Source organism: Macrobrachium nipponense, chromosome 18, assembly GCF_015104395.2.
Source record: "Macrobrachium nipponense isolate FS-2020 chromosome 18, ASM1510439v2, whole genome shotgun sequence".
In the NCBI taxonomy this organism is placed as follows: Eukaryota; Metazoa; Arthropoda; class Malacostraca; order Decapoda; family Palaemonidae; genus Macrobrachium; species Macrobrachium nipponense.
The window spans coordinates 65,991,087-66,011,732 of record NC_087211.1 but is presented as its reverse complement, the minus strand read 5'-3'; the positions used below and the strand labels follow the sequence as shown (position 1 = coordinate 66,011,732).

Sequence of the window (20,646 nt, the reverse complement as noted above, 5' to 3'; positions counted from 1 at the left end):
CATATTACCTGTATTTTATCATAGAACAAAGGTGCAATATCTCATAAGCGCTCAAGACATCCCGAAATGCAAAATGAAAACAAGGCGTGATTCGACCTCCAGCTTATGTATATACCTAAAGGAGCGTGCTAAAATCTATGGTCATTTAAATAGAGCACTATTTCACCAACGAAAATGAAAATAAATACGCGCTATTTATTAGAAATAATTGTTCTACACTGCCTAACGTGCACATTATTTGTTTTTGTTTCTTTTTACGTTTTCATTGTAATAAATAAATAAAAAAATATCCTATACTAAAATTCCTGTATCTAACTCAACGCGAAAAACCTTTTTCAGAACTTTTGAGGCTCTTCCATAGGACTTTCCCTACCCCCCAACCAAAACAACAACAGCAACAACAACAACAACAATGTAGTTTGTAGGTTTACTCCCCGAATAAGCGACGAGTAATTAATGGAGAAGTAATTTACATTATTTGCTGATGCATAAAACGAACCGTATCACTGACGGACGGACGATTTATCGAAGCAGCGACCAATTCCTTTAAACAAACAGGGAGGAAAAACGATATATCGTGACTTAGCCATGAAGGTCTGTACACAACCTTGCTTGTTGACACTGGCAGAAAAAACAAAGGGAAGGGTCGTCTACCCAGTTCTGTACACAGACCGAAAAGTACCTGCGTTTACACAGGCAATGCTATGCAAATATTTCATAGGTAGGAGCTGCCACGGCAACCGTGAGATTTCTTCAAAATGTAGGTCTATATATATATATATATATATATTATATATATATATATATATATATATATATAATATTTTTTTTGCTAGTCAATTCTCCCGATGGAGATTATCAGAAATCAAACTTATATTGTAAACCCCCCTCTCTCTCTCTCTCTCTCTCTCTCTCTCTCTCTCTCTCTCTCTCTCTCTCTCTCTCTCGTCGCTTTTTTTTTACGGTGCAAATAACCAAGAACGTAGAATAGACGTAATTTGTATGCATATATTAAGTTTTTGTTTCGGTGAGTGATATTAACATTGGAAGAGTAATAAAAGTCATGTTTAGATTTACGACATCGCTCCTCTTCTATATTACCGTAGTGTTTTAAGTATCCGCACATTTTTTTACACTAAGCATATATAGAAGTATAATATATATATATAATATATATATATATATATATATATATATATATATATATATATATATAATATATATTATACATATTTATCAATGACACCGAGACTTTTCTGTGCGTGTATAACTGTATTTATGTAAGCATGTGTGCATGCGCACGCGCGCGCTTGTAGAACTGAGATTCAGCTCTCATTATAATTCAAATTAAACCTTCTCTGCAATACCATAGCAATCACGAGAGCCCATATGGCCATACATATGTATGACATTTTAATTATGCACCAATGTATACGTTAGCACACACACACACATCGTTCTCCTTTCTGAAACGGGAAAGATATCACCTTATGTGCAAGAAACTTGACTGTAAAAAAAATAACTCACAAAGAGTCACACTAACAATGGCACACATACACACATATATACATACACACAAATATATATATATATATATATATATATATATATATATATATATATATATATATATATATATACATGTGTGTGCATTTTATGACTGTGAGCTTGTTTGATATATATATATATATATATATATATATATATATATATATATATTATATATATATTTGCATACATATGCATATTTATATAAGTATGTGTGACGATGGCAAGCTAAATATTACATTTAGTAAAGATGACAGGTAAATTCTGCATGGATAGTATAGTAGACAGAGAATGATAATTCCTAGCACACACACCATAGCTGATACAATAACTGTAAAAGAAGCAGTGTTTACACTTTACAGAGTGTCACGTGACCAATCTTTTTTATTCTGCAGACTTGGGGTGTCTTTTAAGAAAGAAAAAAAAAAAAAGAAAAAAAACGTACCCTTTTTTTCTATTATTATAACAAATTGACAGATCTTTGGTGTCATTAATATTACTTTTTTTATCGTATTTATTGATATACTCAGTTATTTTGAATTAATATTGAATTTTCACTTTTTTGGCAGCTTCAGTTTCCCAAAGACTTGAACACATTCTCTCAAAGTTGGGAACAAATGAGCTTCATGAATAAATGAATAAAGGAATTACTGAATTGATCAATCTATTTATTAAAACTGGACCAATATTCTTATGTTTATCATATTTCATTTTTAGGACGAGAATTCTTATCTGTTTATCATATTTCATTTTTAGGACGAAAATTCTTGTGTACATATTTCATTTTTAATACGAGAATTCCTATGTTAATCATATTTTATTTCTAGGACGAAAATTCTTATCTGTTTATCATCTTTAATTTTTAGGACGAGAATTTTTGTTTATCATATTTCATTTAGGTCGAAAATTCTTATATGTAAATCATCTTTAATTTTTAGGACGAGAATTTTCATTTTATCATATCTCCTTTTTTGGACGAGAATTCTCATTGCGTCGCCAATGCACATGCGCAAACAGGCACAAAACTCAGCCTTATTCACTCACATTTTCCCGAAAAAGTTACTCAAGAATGGTAAGACATTCAATGCAAAGGAAATATTTCAGAATATTATAGAAACCGGTTTATTGGATGAGGGTGCTCGGATTTCCCAAGGGCGTAATGCAATTCGCTTTTAATTGATAACTAATAATAATCAATTTTCAAAATAAAAGGGTTAGTTGGAATAATGGAGATTTTCCTTTCTTTTTAAACAGGTGCTACAAAAACGCAAGGTTACGACTTCAGGAACAACACTGAGGTGGAATACAGCGTCAGAGGCGATTATTCAACGGTAGGTGATATTATTCCTATCCCCCCCCCCTTCAACAACCCCCCCGCTCTCTCTCTCTCTCTCTCTCTCTCAGGAGAAAGTTTCCATGAAACATTTTCAAAACACAGTAACATCATAAATAATAAGTGTTCTTGTCGAAACAGTTTCTCTCTCTCTCTCTCTCTCTCTCTCTCTCTCTCTCTCTCTCTCTCTCTCTCTCTCTCTCTCTATCTCTCCCTCTTTCTCCTCTCTATATATATAATATATATATATATAGATAATATAGAACTATATATATCTAGAATAGATAATTTCTAGATATATATATATATACATGTATATATCGTCACATCCAACATTAAATAGTTAAGAATCATATTTTGCACCGCCGAACAAAGATAAAAATAAGTTAAGTCATTAAAAAACGAACAGTATAAATGCAGGTATGTTATTCAATGCCTAAATGCTGAATGACAACATCTATAAATATCTTCAGAAACACAATAGGAAATTCTTAAGGTAAATTTTTTTCTAATTTTTTCCTAGTAGTTTATGCCAAACTTTATTTCGTATTTTCCAGTTTTCCACGTTAGACTTTTTCCTTCTTCTTTTTGAGTCATCGACGTTAGTCATCTCTTAACCTTTTCCAGTACTCGAAGCCCGTGCTTTTTTTTTTTTTTTTTTTTTTTTTTGTTTTTTTTTTTTTTTTTTTTTTTAGCGGCTCCACAGACAATTTTTTTTTCTTTTTTGTTCTCTTTTTTTTTAGGGTCTCCAAGTTAAAACTTCTTAGAATCTTTTCCTTTACTCCATTCTAAATCTTTTCGAACCTTTTCCATAACTCCGTGTTTAGACCTTTTTCAGAATGTTTTCCAGACCTCCATGTTTAATTTTTTTGTATGTTTTCCAGAATTTCATGTCAGACATTTTTGTGGTAGACCATTTTTTAATTCTTTTTCAGCATTCCGTTTAAGGCCATACTTTTAATAATTTCCAGTAAAACAACTTGGGCTTTTTTTAATCTTTACCTGCAACTCGTTTTGGAACTTTTTCACGTTTGCCAGTAATTAATGTAACAGTTTTTTAAAGTTTTTGTCATTACTCCATGTTAGAGTTTTTTTATTCTTTTCTTTAAATAATTTCCAGTTAAGCATATTGGATCTTCATATAATTTTTACCTGTACTTCATTATAGAGCTATTTCGTATTTTCCAGTATTCCAGGTCAGAACTTTTTTTTATCCTTTTCATTACTCAGTATCATATTTTTAAAAAATACCTTCCAGTATTCCATTTTTAAAATTTTCCTAATATTTCTAGTACTTACAGTCAATTTCTTTAACCTTTTCCAGTACTACCCATTAGACATTCTTTTCAAATATCTTTTCCAGTACTCAGTATTTGGACTTTTTCACTAAATCCTTTCCAGTACGCCTTCACATCCTACACAGTGGACCTCCTGGAATCCAGGAACCCAGAAGAACCGATGTTCCTGTACCTGCCTTTCCAAAGCGTCCACGGACCTCTGCAAGTTCCCGACAATTATATAAAACCTTTTAAACGCATTAAAGACAGAGATCGAAGGGTTAAGCTGGGTACTACGGAGGTTTTAATGTTTTTGAAATACATTACTCTGTGCGTGTGTGTGTGTGTGTGTGTGTGTGTGTGTGTGTGTGTGTGTAGTGTGTGGATTACCTCCTAACAATACTGCTATTCTTGAAATTTCTCTCTCTCTCTCTCTCTCTCTCTAAGACCTCCTAATTCTGCTAGCCTGAGTTCTCTCTCTCTCTCTCTCTCTCTCTCTCTCTCTCTCTCTCTCTCTCACTCTCTCTCTAAGACCTCCTAATTCTGCTAGCCTGAGTTCTCTCTCTATCTCTCTCTCTCTCCTCTCTCTCTTCTCTAAGACCTCCTAATTCTGCTAGCCTGAGTTCTCTCTCTCTCTCTCTCTCTCTCTCTCTCTCTCTCTCTCTCTCTCTCTCTCTCTAGGTAAAAAGTTATAAGAATAAAACTAAAGTATCCCATATGGTACGAGAGATACTTTGTCATTCAGTGATCCATTTTCATTCTTTCAAATAAAATTGTTATTATCTTGTCATACAGTTGACTTTAACCAAAAAAAAAAAAAAAAAAAAAACAAAAAAAAAAAAAAAAATGTAACTCTTTTCCTTCTCTTTCAGGAATGGTATCTGCTTTGACGAAGCTGTGGGTACCATAGTTGAAGCCCTGAAGACCTCGTGGTCACTACAATAATACCATCATTATATTTTCTACGGATGTATGTTTGTTATTGTTTGTGTGTGTATATATATATATACTATATATATATATATATATATATATATATATATATATATATATATATATATATATATATTTTACGATGACGATGAGGACAATTAGTCCAGGAAAGCTGGTGATTTTTTTTTTCTAAATAATATCTCCACTATGTTCCAACCTCTTTTAAGGAGGTCCTGTTATCAACTGTGCTAATGCACAGAACAATTGTGATTTATGAAGGTGATAGTTTTTATTATATATATATATATATATAATATATATATATATATATATATATAATATACATACATATATATATATATATATATATATATATTACTATATATATATATATATATATATATATACAACCAGGAGCTGAAGGAGACGTCATGTACCAGTAATTGTCCATAATATAATATATATAAAAGACTTAAGAATTAAGAATTTACAATTTAAAAAATATTTACACTTTAAACAAAAATTAAAAATTAAAAATTTAAAAAAATCTAAAATGCAACAGACAGAATGAAAGAAATAGACCGCTACCTTTCAGGACGGGAACCAAGGACCTAATGACATAAAAAACAGAGAACAGGGGCACACTCAAGACAGGTACAGTGTTGTGGAGGTAGTTTGATTGTTTAAAGGAGGAACAAGCTTCTTAATATATAACGATTCGGCTATTGCTATTGATGAGGTGAGGTGGCTCTGGAGAGAATTTTAAAATGTTTATATTCAATATCTTTTTTACATTTTTTGGCATGATCGCGTATATTAGAAAATTCAGGATTAGTTAATTTATTGCCTGTTCTGTAACTAACTCCCCGATGACAATCAATTCTAACTTTTAGTAGGCGACGAGAAGCCCCCACATATTTCCCCACCTTACATTTGGGCAAGTATATAAATAAACGACATTGGAAGTCATCAATGAGCTTATCTGTCTTTATGTTTAAAAGAGAAGCAATGGTTAACGGGTTCTTTGGTATAATTCTACTGTTATACTGCCGGAAGGTGTCGGTGAATAAGGTCATTTAACTGAACATAAAAGGACTTATCATGAATAAAAGGAATACTGAAGTAAAATGCCAATATTCCTACTGTACCCAAGTTGGCATTTTTACTTCAGTATTCCTTTTATTCATGATAAGTCCTTTTATGTTCAGTTAAATGACCTTATTCACCGACACCTTCCGCAGTTAACAGTTAGAATTATACCAAAGAACCCGTTAACCATTGCTTCTCTTTTTAAACATAAAGACAGACTAAGCTCCTTGATGACTTCCAATGTCGTTTATTTATATACTTGCCCCAAATGTAAGGTGGTAAATATGTGGGGGCTTCCCCTCGTCGCCTACTAAAAGTAGAATTGATTGTCATCGGGGAGTTAGTTACAGAACAGGCAATAAATTAACTAATCCTGAATTTTCTAATATACGCGATCATGCAAAAAATGTAAAAAAGATATTGAATATAAACATTTTAAAATTCTCTCCAGAGCCACCTCACTCATCAATTAGCAATAGCCGAATCGTTATATATTAAGAACTTGTTCCTCCTTTAAACAATCAAACTACCTCCACAACACTGTACCTTGTTCTTGAGTGTGCCCCTGTCTCTGTTTTTTATGTCATTAGGTCCATTGGTTCCCGCCCTGAAGGTAGCGGTCTATTTCTTTCATTCTGTCTGTTGCATTTTAGATTTTTGTTTAAATTTTTAATTTTTTTAATTTTTTGTTTTAAAGTGTAAATATTTTTTTAAATTGTAAATTACTTAATTCTTAATCTTTTATATATTATAATTACGTTTTCAGCTTTGAAAATGATGGCTGTGTCCTCGAAACGTCAGCTTGTTTAATAAATGGACAATTACTGGTACATGGCGTCTCCTTCAGCTCCTGGTTGTATGTTGGTTGATAGCAACGCTTCCCATATCCATATATATATATATATATATATATATATATATATATATATATATATATATATATATATATAATATACATTATAATATAATTTCAGAACGGGGGACCAATATCAGTGGCTGGTAACAATTGGCCTCTGAGAGGCAACAAGGCGACCCTCTGGGAGGGAGGCACCAGGGGGCCGGCCTTCGTCCACTCCCCCCTTCTCTCAAGGAAAGGGGTCGTATCTAATGAGTGAGTATTTCATCTTTAAGTAAATATATAAAGCTAAGAAGGTGAAGGGTATTGTAATGAAAGAATGATAAGGTGTGGAATGGGTTTAAATTCTAAGTTGATAAAAAAAACATATATATTTATCAGGAATTTCAATTACATGGTAGGAGATGTTCTGATGCAAGGATAAGATAAGCAATGAATTTCAACGGTACGATAAAATATATAGAGAAATACTAGGAATTTCAATTACGTATTCCGTAAGATTTAAAGTTCTTCTAGTACATGGTGTAGGAAATGTAGGAGTCCAGTGGCGCTACGGACAAGATATTGGGGACATCAGTTACATGAAGTTATATATATGAAGGCTATCAATGACAAACTTCTCTCTCTCTCTCTCTCTCTCTCTCTCTCTCTCTCTCTCTCTCTCTCTCCAAATGTTTTATAGGAATTCCAATGACAAAATAAAAGAGATGCGAATCACAATAATAATGGAATAGATGTCATGGTTCCTTTTGAAGGCAAAAGGCGATGGAAGCCGGACCGGAGAGGGTTCGAATCCCAAAAGGGAACGAAAATTTTTTAATTCATTTCCTTTCAGATTATAATGGCTTTTAGTAAAAAGTGTATCCAAAACATTAGGATAAAGCTAAACTAAGATGTCATTATTTCTATCGCAATACATTTCATAATGCAATTTTATTTCTAAATTAAACCAATATACATTAAAATATTGCGTGTATACATACATACAAACATACAAACATACATACACACCCACACACCCACACACATATATCATATATATATATATATATATATATATATATATATATATATATATATAGATATATATATAGTTTTAATAATCCTAATAAGACGTCGTCACTCTAGCAAAACACCCTAACTAGCTCCTCAAGTCTCCCAAAAATAAACTAAACGCTCTTTCTTTATTTATTTATTTAATTATCTTATTTTATTTTAATTTTATCTTTTTTTTGCTTCTAATTTCTTTTGACACTCTCTTCGGCATCGGCTCTAAGCCTGATACACGTCACAGACTGGTTCCCCACCATCGCCGCCTTGGGAGGGGGCGTCGCTCCCGAGGATACCCACGGGTACGACCAGTGGGCAACCATCTCGACTGGGGCACCTTCTCCCAGAGTCGAAATGGTGTACAACATCGACACGACGACAGAACTTAAAGCTGGCCTCAGGTAAGGAACAATCCCCTAGCAATCTTTCAAGTTTACCAAATGAATGAATGAATGAATGAATGAATGTGTGACTGAATGAATGAATGAATGAATGTGTGACTGAATGAATGAATTAATGAATGTGTGAATGAATGAATGAATGAAAGTGATTGAGTGAATGAATGAAAGAATGAGTGAGTGGGTGAATGAATGAATGAGTGTGAGAATGAATGAATGGATAAAAGAATGAATGAGTGAGTGAATCGATAAATAAATGAGTGAATGAATGGATGAATGGATACGTGAAGAATGAATGAATGAATGACTGAAAGAGTGAGTGAGCGAATGAGAGAAAGAGTGAATGAGACTGGGTGGGTGAATGAATAAATGAATGTGTGACTGAATGAATGAATTAATGAATGTGTGACTGAATGAATGAGTGAGAGTGATTGAGTGAATGAATGAAAGAATGAGTGAGTGGGTGAATGAATGAATGAGTGTGAGAATGATTGAGTGAATGAATGAAAGATCATGAGTGAGTGTGAATGAATGAGTGTGAGAATGAATGAATGGATAAAAGAATGAATGAGTGAGTAAATCGATAAATAAATGAGTGAATGAATGGATGAATGAATACGTGAAGAATGAATAAATGAGTGAATGAATGGATGAATGAATACGTGAAGAATGAAAGAATGAATGAATGAATAAGTGAGTGAGCGAATGAGAGAAAGAGTGAATAAGACTGGGTGGGTGAATGAATAAATGAATGAATGCATGACAGGGTGAATGAATGGATGAATGAATAAATGAATGAATGAATGAATGAGAGAAAGAGTGAATGAATGAATGAAAGACACATGGCTCTATCAAGCATTACTGCTATGGTGTGCACGCAACCTGTTCTTCTTAGCAATATTTGAAGGATGAACTATGCCGTTCATACAACTGAATTCGTGAAAAACTGAATGTGCGAATAACTGGAAGAACTAAGGAATAGACGGATGAAAGGACGAATAAATGAATGAATCAAATAACTGTTTAATCGAGTAAGATCGAAAGATTTCTATCGTCCCTCTCCTGAACCAATGGCTGTCACATAGACCGCTGGTTATGTTATATGGGTCATCTGGGACATTTTGGGTAGAACCGCCTCTTTCGGCGGCTAGATAAAGCTAGATAAAAGTGGGTCAACTGTGAGCCCTACCTGGGACATCTTCCATGACAAGAAGTTGCGTGAAATCTAATATTACCGATTGATTGATTAAGGTTTAAACGGTATATTAACACTCAAAAGAGGTAATGTTTGAGACAGTGATTCACAGTAAAAAAAAAAAATACTTTAAGTAGTCCAGCAAAGGCATCTTCAATGCCTGAAGTCTATTTTGCTATGCCATTTAAATTAGATAGAGGAGCGTTTCTAATTCTTTTAAAAACGCACACCTTAACATTATAATTCCTTAAAAGGTAAGATGTATAATTTTTATTTTATTCAGCACTAAGAGTTAAGACTCGATTTCCTTCATAAATCCTGACATTTAGCTCCCTCAGAACCTGAACACGGCAATGTAAATAGTCTCAAAAGCCAAACAGAACCTTAAAAATGTATTCAAACGCACAGCACTTATATCAAAATTTACTCAGAAACCGTAAAACTGTCATCAAAATTTCCACAGAAACCAAAACCAATCACTAACCTAATGAAAACGAATAAAACACTAAAAGCTAAAGCAATCTTGTCGGAGCAATGATTCCAACTTTATCTTTACCTCGCAGGATGGGAAATTACAAGATGCTGTTAGGGGATCCCGGAGAGGGGGACTGGACCCCTCCCCCGGAGGGCTTCAACGCGACCCAGGATCAGGAGCATGACTCACGTCAGCGTCATGAGGAAGAAGAAGGAGAAGAAGAAGGAAGAGGAGGAAAAGGAATTCCCAGTGATGAAACTACCGAGGCGTATAAATCATTGCATGACAGGACGACGGCAGAAATAGATGACCCAGGAAAAGAAGACCGGATAACAGAGGACCCACGACAAGATGGCCCACGAAAAGATGACCCACGAAAAGATGACTCACGAAAAGCTGACCCAATAAAAGAAGACAAAGAAGGGCGAAGAAAAGAAACCCCACGAAAAGAAGAGATATTCAGACCCCGTAAAAACCACAAAGGACCATTTGTAGTCGTGGCTGGCGTTAACGGAATTGACTCCTCTGAAAAGAAAACAACAGAGGAAAATGAAACCATTACAAACGACGATGAAAAAACCGACCCACCTCGGGAACATCCCGAGACGGAAAAGGACTCCGCGGAGGGAATTTCTCCTGAGAAAGGGTGGAGGGGCGTAGACGATGGCTTGACACTGGGAGAACTGAAGTTAAACATCAGCCAGTTCAGGACCCTTGAGCATTTCCTGACCGCGAATACGACAGTCAGGCTGTACCATGTAATGGGTAAGAATTAATCCAATTTGAAAATGAATGCAGACATACATTATATATATATATATTATATATATATATATATATTATATAGTATAATAGTATATATATATATATATATATATATATATATATATCTATATATAGTATAAGTCATTGAAAGGCACGGGCGGTACCAAATGAACCAAATGTGATTATAATCATTATATATATATATATATATATATATATATATATATATATATATATATATATATATATATATGTAGATATATATATGTATATGTATATTGTGTATATATATATATATATATATATATATATATATATATTATATAAAACAGTGCTGTGGCTAGTCAATCTCATAAACTTATCAAAGCAGAGCCCCATAATCAATTATTATCTCGAGTGGTAAGGGGCAAGTTCTCGTTAATCTCAAACCTATTAAGGATAAGTCTTATCTCTCACAATAAAATCTTACGTAAGATATTTTTTTTAGTAATAGCTCGGTGATAAATGTGAGTGCGCAAAAGAATTAAAGACCAGAATGTAACTTACGGTACCCAAACTATTAATGGTCCATATTTCTTTGACTGGGAGAAATATACGGCTAAAGAATTGTCCTCATAACTTAAAGGGATATTTTTTCTCAGATTTATATTGTATATGTAGGGAAGGGCTTCCATACTTTTACGAAGAGGTGGCTGATAACAGAAAGGGCTAGGAAATAGTCTCTCTCTCTCTATTTACAAAATTCACGTATTGTATTTACATACAAATTTCTCTCTCTCTCTCTCTCTCTCTCTCTCTCTCTCTCTCTCTATTTACAAAAATTTACGTATTGCATTTACATACAATTTTTCTATTTTCATCTATATGTGTTATATATTATATATATATATATATATATATAATATATATATATATTAACAGCCTATATGTGTATATATATATGTATTATATTATATATGTATAAGTATATATATATATATAATATATATATATATATATTATTTTATATAAGTAAAATAGTATATAAATGTGTAAATTATATATATATGAATAGCTTCAATCTTATAAATCATTATTATATATATATATCTATATATATATATATATATATAATATTATATATATATATATTAATATAACCGTTCCTCTTCTTCTCTCTCTTGTCATAAAGACGACCCCGAGGAGCGCACCAACGTTGCCAAGAGCCGAAAGGAAGTGGTGCAAATCCTGCTGGCGATCCTTCAGCATTACATGAAGGACTACGTGAAGGCTGACATTCCCCCGGAGAACCCCGCCGGGGGACCCCAGCACTGGGGGGACGCGTGGAGCCCCGGGTGGTGTCGAGCCAAATAATTTGGAGGGTTTTGTACAAGGTAGTCTGCTATAGTATCTGGAGTAGTATTTGATTGCCTTATAAATGAATAAATAAATAAATGTATAAATAAATAAATATATATGAAGAAAAAAGAAATTTAGAAAAAAATAAAGAAAAAAATTAATAAAGAAGTAGATAAATAAATATATACATAGATAAATAGATAACAGATAAATATATAAATAAATAAAGAAAGAAAGAAATTAATAAAAAAGTAGATAGATAAATATATACATAAATAGATCAATAAATAACAGATAAATATATAAATTAATAAATAATGAAATAATGATAAATGAATAATTAAATGAATGAATGAATGAATAAGTGAATAATACATTGTAGGTAACACAGTCCCTCGTTTATAAATTGTATCTGAAACAACATTGCATGAAAAGCAGCTATTTGGTGAAACAACATCATGTGAAAAGCAGCCAGTTGGAGAAACAGAGTCATGTGAGAAATAACTGTTTGGTGAAACATCATGTGAAAAGCAACAATTTGGTGAGACAACATCATGTGAAAACAGCTATTCGGTGAAACAAAATCATGTGAAAAGGAGCAATTTGGTGAGACAACATCATGTGAAAACAGCTATTCGGTGAAACAAAATCATGTGAAAAGCAGCAATTTGGTGAGACAACGTCATGTGAAAATCAGTTTTTTTAGTGAAACGCCGTCATAAGAAATCACCTATAACGTGAAACAACGTCAGACGAATTCACCTACTAGGCGAAACAACGTCATAAGAAATCAAATATTGCGTGAAACAACATCACGCGAACTAAACTATATGGTTAAACAACGTCATTGGCAATCACCTATTTGGCGAAACAACGCCATGTGAAAAACAGATGTCAGATGAAACAACATATGAAAAACAGGTATCTGATGACACGTCATGAGGAAATAATTATACCTTACGGAACAACACCGGCTGGAAAAACAAGACGCTAAATCAAAATCAACTTTGCGTGAGCAAATAGCAAACTGTTGCAAAAACATCCTGAGTACAATTAACATTTCTTACCATTTCACGACGACTTTAGATGATGTGATATCTTCTAAACACTTTCCCAGGGAATGTTCACCTTTTTTGTAGCTTATAATACTTGATAGGAAATAAGTATACTGTTGTTTCAATAAAGTGAGACTATTACAGTATTTTGTTATTGGTTCCTTGGTAAGTATCATAGGCGCCTAAATAATACTTTTTATTCGGCAGTTAGCAGGCATTTGAATGAACGGTACTAAATTATGCAATCATACATACAGACATACGTGCACATACATATATATAAATAATGTGTATGCATGTATGCATTTGGTTTTGCGTGCATTAAACCATCAAATATCAAACACAGTCAAACCTCATATACAATGCACTCAAAATACCCTTTGACTGTTACACAGAATAAACCATTTTCGTATTAAATCATTCAAATTAACATGTTACATCCTTATAAAAAAATAGCAATCATAACAACAATAACTGAAATAGACAAAAAAGAAAAAAAAACACAATTGCTTCCCCTCTTTTCTCCTCCAGAAACTATTCGAGAGTGCCTCAAAAAATTCTGCCAAGACAACCTGGTCATCAATTTCTCACTAACCAAATAATATCAAGCATTCAGTTTTTTATCTCTATTAAACTGAAGCTGAAATCTGTCGAATAACAATAATGATAATAATAATAAACATTTATATATAATAATAATAATAATAATAATAATAATAATAATAATAATAATAATATAAATAATAATAATAATAATAATAATAACTCGGAACCCCCCACTATAAATACCACCAAGTCGAATTGGAGGTCTGTGATAGACAACAAACAAAAAAAAAATAAATCATAATAATATAAATAATAATTATAAAAACATAATAATAATAATAAGATATAATAATAATATAATAATAATAAAATTTTCCCTGCAGCAAACTGAAGCTGAAACCAATCAAATAGCAGCGACAATCCAAGTACACAAAAAATCCCATTTAATCAGGCTCCAATCTATTATTCAGTGTTGGTTTAATAAAGTTAACATGTCTGAGAGACAAATACGACTGCATTTTCAAACAAGGGTTGTGACTGGAGATCTTATATACACCCTCGATGATGCCCGGCTCGTCTGGTTCCACCGTGTTTGCACAGCTTATTAGGGAGGTACAAGTAAATGATTAAACTACCCTTATTGTGCAAACACTTCAGCAATTCCCTGGAATCTGTTCCCGGCAGGGGAAACTCTCTCTCTCTCTCTCTCTCTCTCTCTTCTTCCTCTCAAGGTCTCTCTCCTTCTCTCCTCTCCTCGAGAAAAGTTAAATGTATCATCATGTTAATGAAATTTAAATGAGAAGTGTGTGAGAATTTTTTTAAATAATGGTTTCCATCAAGACATAATTTTATGAAGATGTATAGAAAATATTCACGATTATCTAGAGTAAGGTTGTTATTGATGGGATAAGATTACTTCCTATAGTGATAAATTTCCTCTTTTTTTGTGTCGTGAATCCAACGGAAACATACTACTGCAATCACAGCAAGGACGCTTTCCTCTCAAAATTCTGATTCACCAGTATTTTACATAACCTTCCGTTAAAAAAATAAAAATAAAAAATTCTACGACAAAGCAAAACGTATCCAACCCTTCATGTATTCTCTCCCCCCTCTCGCGTCCATGTCTCCAAATTCCTTCATTATTCCACACGCAATAGAAAAAAAACATTCCCCCTTTTCCAAAACCCACTTCCTGCCAAATGTCTCAACGTCTTCCCTCACTCCGCCCCCATCAACTCCCGAAGAACGGCTATTTCTCTTCGCAAAACCCAAACAACGCACGCACTCCGGAAGAAAAAAAAAAAAAAGTAGAGAGCCGATCCAAAGGCAGATTTATGGGACCCGTTTCATTTTTGCTCTGGAAGGCTTTACTACACCCGGGAGAGAATATTTACCGGGAAGTATTCAAGCGGCCGGCTTAAGCCTAATGCGCTTCCATTTGTTCCTCTGTCTTGGAAACGAACTTTGCAACAGCAGCAGCAGCAGCAGCAGCGAGTCCTTGAGGCCGAAAATTATGTGGTCCTTAGGCACCAATTTCTGAGTTCCCAAACTTAACTCGTGTTTTCGACTTCGCAAATAACAAGGTTACCAGTTTTTCCCGAGTAGGAACTGTTAGTCGGAAGGGCCCAGATGCCATGAAGTTGGAATGTAACAAATTCTTTTCTTTTTCTCCTAATTTAGCTAACTGATGAGATGAGTCGTATCTAATATGCCATGGAAGAAAGTTTTTGTGATAAGAGGTATTTCCTTCATAATAATGGGTTCAAAGCTGCTCGATTAACCATAGAGAATGATTTGTTTAACATTTTTCCATCGTGACCTTTCGTGGAAATCAGAAATTTTATTCCATTCTTACTGGCCCCCATTTGACGATCAAAATCAAAACGTAAAACGTGCGACTCTATTAGCATCAAAGTAAACATCTAGAAATAATCTGGCTATACTCAAGACCATTTTGAACTCCTCAATGACTTCATAATTTCATTCAATAGTGAGTTAACACTACCCACCAACGTTACTTCCTGAATTCCCAATCGGATTCATTCCAAACTCTAAACGACTTTTCCTTTGTCCATTGTCAACTCCTCTACAAACTTTCATAGGAATCCATTCACAACTTATTGGGATATCCTTGATAACAGACAGACAAACAAAGAGACACGGGAGAATCCATAACTTCAGTACAACTTCGTCTACGAATTTCAGCTTTTCAGTGACATCAGTGGCTTCATCAGTTCAAAAGATAAAGATGTACCTCTGGTTTGCTGAGACTACAATCAACTTTTCCAATGGACCAAGTGCTTTAAGCAATAGACACTGATGAAAGTATTCCGGTCTTTTAAAGACAAGTTTCTATAAAAGGTTTTCAAATTTTATGACGAAGTAAGCAGATTTTCAAGAGCAAGGTGACAGAAGAAACTATTATACAAGTACAATCGATCCTGGAAGTATATGAACGAATGCATATTGTCATATTTTGCACAAAGGCCGACGGGATGGGAAACTCAATAGCCTTATTAATTTAACTCAGGCCTAAAGGAAAAGGTAAAGAATACGATGGGACTTTTAAACGTTTATGCCCTCACTGAACGTTTGAAACCTTGATAGATAAACTAAATGCAATAACTGGTATCAGTGTTTCAACAATGAAATATCACCTTCAAGCATAAAAACCATCACCCTTAACCCAGTCATTATGACATCGGTATTTTAATCTAATTATAAAAAGCACAAAAAAATTTTGTTAAATAAAAAATTAAGGGAGAACGCCTCTGAATTTTCATACGCAAACCAAAGAAGAATTTCATTAAAGGCGCAAATGACCGACATCATCCATATCTCGGAACTTTGCTATTTTCTTTATCTCGGCCATTTTCATAACATTTCCCTAATGACGGCGCTTCCCCCAAATTAAAAAGCCCCCAGGAAATTAATATTTTGGATGGGCACCATATTCTTTGCAGACACGAACTTTAATCAGAAAAAAAAGGGGGGGGGGAGGCTCCCTACACCTCCTCTTGAAACGACAACTGAGGCCAACCCCTTTCCCCATCGAGCCCCCTCTTACTGAGGCTCAGCCTCCTCTTGCTGAATTTCAGCCCCCTTTTACTGAATCTTAGCCCACTCTTACTAATTCTCAGCCCCCTTTTACTGAATCACAGCCCCCTTCTTACCGACTCTCAACCCCCTCTTACTGGAGTTCAGGGCCACCTTTCACTGGATCTCAGCCTCCTCTTACTGAATTTCAGTCCCATCTAACGAAATCTCAGCCCCTCTTACTGAAACTAAGTCCCCTCTTACTAATTCTCAGCCCCCTTTTACTGAATCTCAGCCTCCTTTTACTGTACCTCAGCCCCTCTTACTGAAGTTCAGTCCCTTCTTACTGAAACTCAGCCTCCTCTTACTAATTCTCAGCTCCCTTTTACTGTACCTCAGCCCCTCTTACTGAAGTTCAGGCTCCCCTCTTTTAATGAAATTCAGTCCCTTCTTACTGAATCTCAGCCCCTTCTTCCTAAAGTTCAGCCCCCTCTTACTGAAGTTCAGCCTCCCTTTTATTGAAATTCAGTACCTCTTCAGCCAAGCGCAGTGTCCATATAGCTTAAATTCAAACCCTCTTTATCTCAAATCTTGCATCGATTCAGTACACATTCACTCACCATTCAGCCTAAATTCAGCCTTATAGTATTTCAGTTTATATTCAGATCCTATTTAGATTCAGTTCAGCATTCATACAGCTTACATTCAAACCCTTTATAGCCTAAATTTAACATACTTTCAGCTATTCAGACCTCCTCACTGAATTTTCTTTAAAATTAGATATATTACAGTATTTGGAGTCGCTAACACATACATGATTGCAGAATTGCAATATATTGCATTTTTCTTGCAATACATTCACACTTAAGCGTAAACTTAGCATAAATATATTTTATATTCAAATCCTCTTTTGTGTAAATAATTAGCATTCCTAAAGATTGCATTCGCATTCTTTCCACTTTAAAAATAAATCCCCAGCAGCTAAAAAAAAGGGGGGAGGGTGGGGGAAAGTTCAGGCTGAGTATTTATACGATAAGAAACCCAGAAGGTTAGATTAGCTTTTGGTATTAGATGCTACTATCACTGGATGTCCCAGGGAATAATAATAATAATAATAATAATAATAATAATAATAATAATAATAATAATAATAATAATATAATAATAATAATAAAAATAATAATAATAATAATATGTGGCGCCGTGGAGGAGTGGGTTAGGTCGTCAATGGACTTAAGTCAAGTTAAGCAACATTGGGGCTGGTCAGTCGTTGGATGGGTGACCGCTCTCCTCGGCGTTGATTCCTTGGTTTCCCAAGGAATCAACGCCTCAGTCTACTCAGCTGTAAATGAGTACCTATCCCTGATGGGGTAGGGTCCAGCTATGGGTTAAATGGCAAAACTCAGCAATGATGGAAAGAAATGAAGGAATAAACGACAACGACGTAAATGGAACCTCTGGCAACAGAGGAGCTTCGACCGGCAACCAGGTATTCAACCCAATTGAAGGGGAAGACGGTCAGGTACTTGGAGGTCGTCATCCAGCAAACTGATCACCACAACGACAGTGATCAACAGCCTGAGATTGGAGCTACAGGAGCAAAAGGAAGAAATGGACAAGAGAGAAAATAAGGAAATATGGAGATGCTACATCAGAAGCAACCCGACGGAGAGAGGTATAGAAGAGGTTGGTCGACATCTGGAATGAGAGGAATAACACCCCCCAAACAGAGCAGAGGCTGGCAGACCAAGTAAGGAACATAAAGAAAAAGAACTGGCTCTCCCCAACAGAAAGAGAACTGGAAAGGGAAATGTCACACGACAACGAATTACACGAAGACGAACTGAGAGACGATGCCACAGAAGACAACAGGGAGGATGAGGTATCAAACAACGACACACGAAGAAACACCGACGAAGTAACAAAGAGGACGGAATGGGTAGAAAAGATTAGACAATGGATGAGCCAGATACGAGAGAACAAAGATCCCTCCATGAAAGCCTACAACACCAAGAAATTAAGGGAGAAAACAAGTGAGGTCAATGAAATAATGGGCATAATACACACCACCAGTATCACAGAAACAAATAACTTGGCATATGCAGGAGTAAGATTAGTAGCTGAACTGATGGGGATTCGAACACCAACACCACCAGCACAACCAACCCAACAGAAACCAAAACAGCAACCTCCTTGGAAAAGGCGCCTAGAAAAGCAAATCATGGTGATGAGATCTGACTTGAGTAAACTGAAAGAGATGGCAGAAAAAAGGCTAAGAAGCAAGAAAACAAGGGAGGAACTCAACGAGAAATACAAAGTACAAGATGTAAAACAGAGGCTTAAGGTCAAAGCACATACGATCCAACGGTACATGAATTGGAATAAGGGATACCAACAGAACAAACTATTCGGAACCAACCAGAAAAGACTATACAGCCAACTAAGAGGGGAAGACAACCACCCAGAAATTCCTGAAGCCGAACCAAGTAAGAGACTCTGGGAAAACATATGGAGCAATCCGGTATCACACAACAAACATGCAACATGGCTCCAGGAAGTCAAGGAAGAAGAAACAGGGAGAATAAAACAAAGATTCACAGAGATCACGACAGACGCAGTCAGACACCAACTAAAGAAAATGCCAAACTGGAAAGCCCCAGGTCCCGATGAAGTCCATGGATACTGGCTCAAAAACTTCAAGGCCCTACACCCACGAATAGCAGAACAACTCCACCATTGTATCTCAAATCACCATGCACCCAAATGGATGGCCACAGGAAGAACATCCTTAGTACAAAAAGACAAGAGTAAGGGAAATATAGCCAGTAACTACAGGCCTATCACCTGCCTACCAATAATGTGGAAGTTACTAACAGGTATCATCAGTGAAAGACTATACAACTACCTAGAGGAGACAAACACCATCCCCCACCAACAGAAAGGCTGCAGAAGGAAGGCTGCAGAAGGAAGTGTAGGGGCACAAAAGACTAGCTCTTGATAGACAAAATGGTAATGAAGAACAGTAGGAGAAGGAAAACCAACCTAAGCCTTCGACATGATACCACACACATGGCTAATAGAATGCCTGAAAATATATGGGGCAGAGGAAAACACCATCAGCTTCCTCAAAAATACAATGCGCAACTGGAATACAATACTTACAAGCTCTGGAATAAGACTAGCAGACTAGCAGAGGTTAATATCAGGAGAGGGATCTTCCGGGGCGACTCACTGTCCCCACTACTCTTCATGGCTACTTAGTAGCCATGATTCCCATGAAAAAAGTACTACAGAAGATGGATGCCGGGCAACAGAATCAACCATCTGATGTTCATGGACGACATCTGTATGGTAAGAGCATCAAGGAAATAGATACCCTAATCCAGACTGTAAGGATTGTATCGGGGGACATCAGGATGGAGTTTGGAATAGAAAAATGCGTCTTAGTCAACATACAAAAAGGCAAAGTAACGAGAAAACTGAAGGGATAAAGCTACCAGATGGGAGGCAACATCAAACACATAAGATGAGACAGGATACAAATACCTGGGAATAATGGAAGGAGGGGATATAACACCAAGAGGTGAAGGACACGCATCAGGAAAGAATATATGCAGAGACTCAAGGCGATACTCAAGTCAAAACTCAACGCCGGAAATATGATAAAAGCCATAAACACATGGGCAGTGCCAGTAATCAGATACAGCGCAGGAACAGTGGAATGGACGAAGGCAGAACTCCGCAGCATA

At 35.2% G+C, this 20,646-nt stretch overlaps 1 pseudogene; it reads left to right on the top strand.

Annotated features, from left to right (window-relative positions):
• Window positions 1-13,453, top strand: part of LOC135197112 (arylsulfatase I-like) — a 19,809-nt pseudogene extending 6,356 nt beyond the window's left edge.
• The last annotated feature ends 7,193 nt before the right edge of the window (window positions 13,454-20,646 follow it).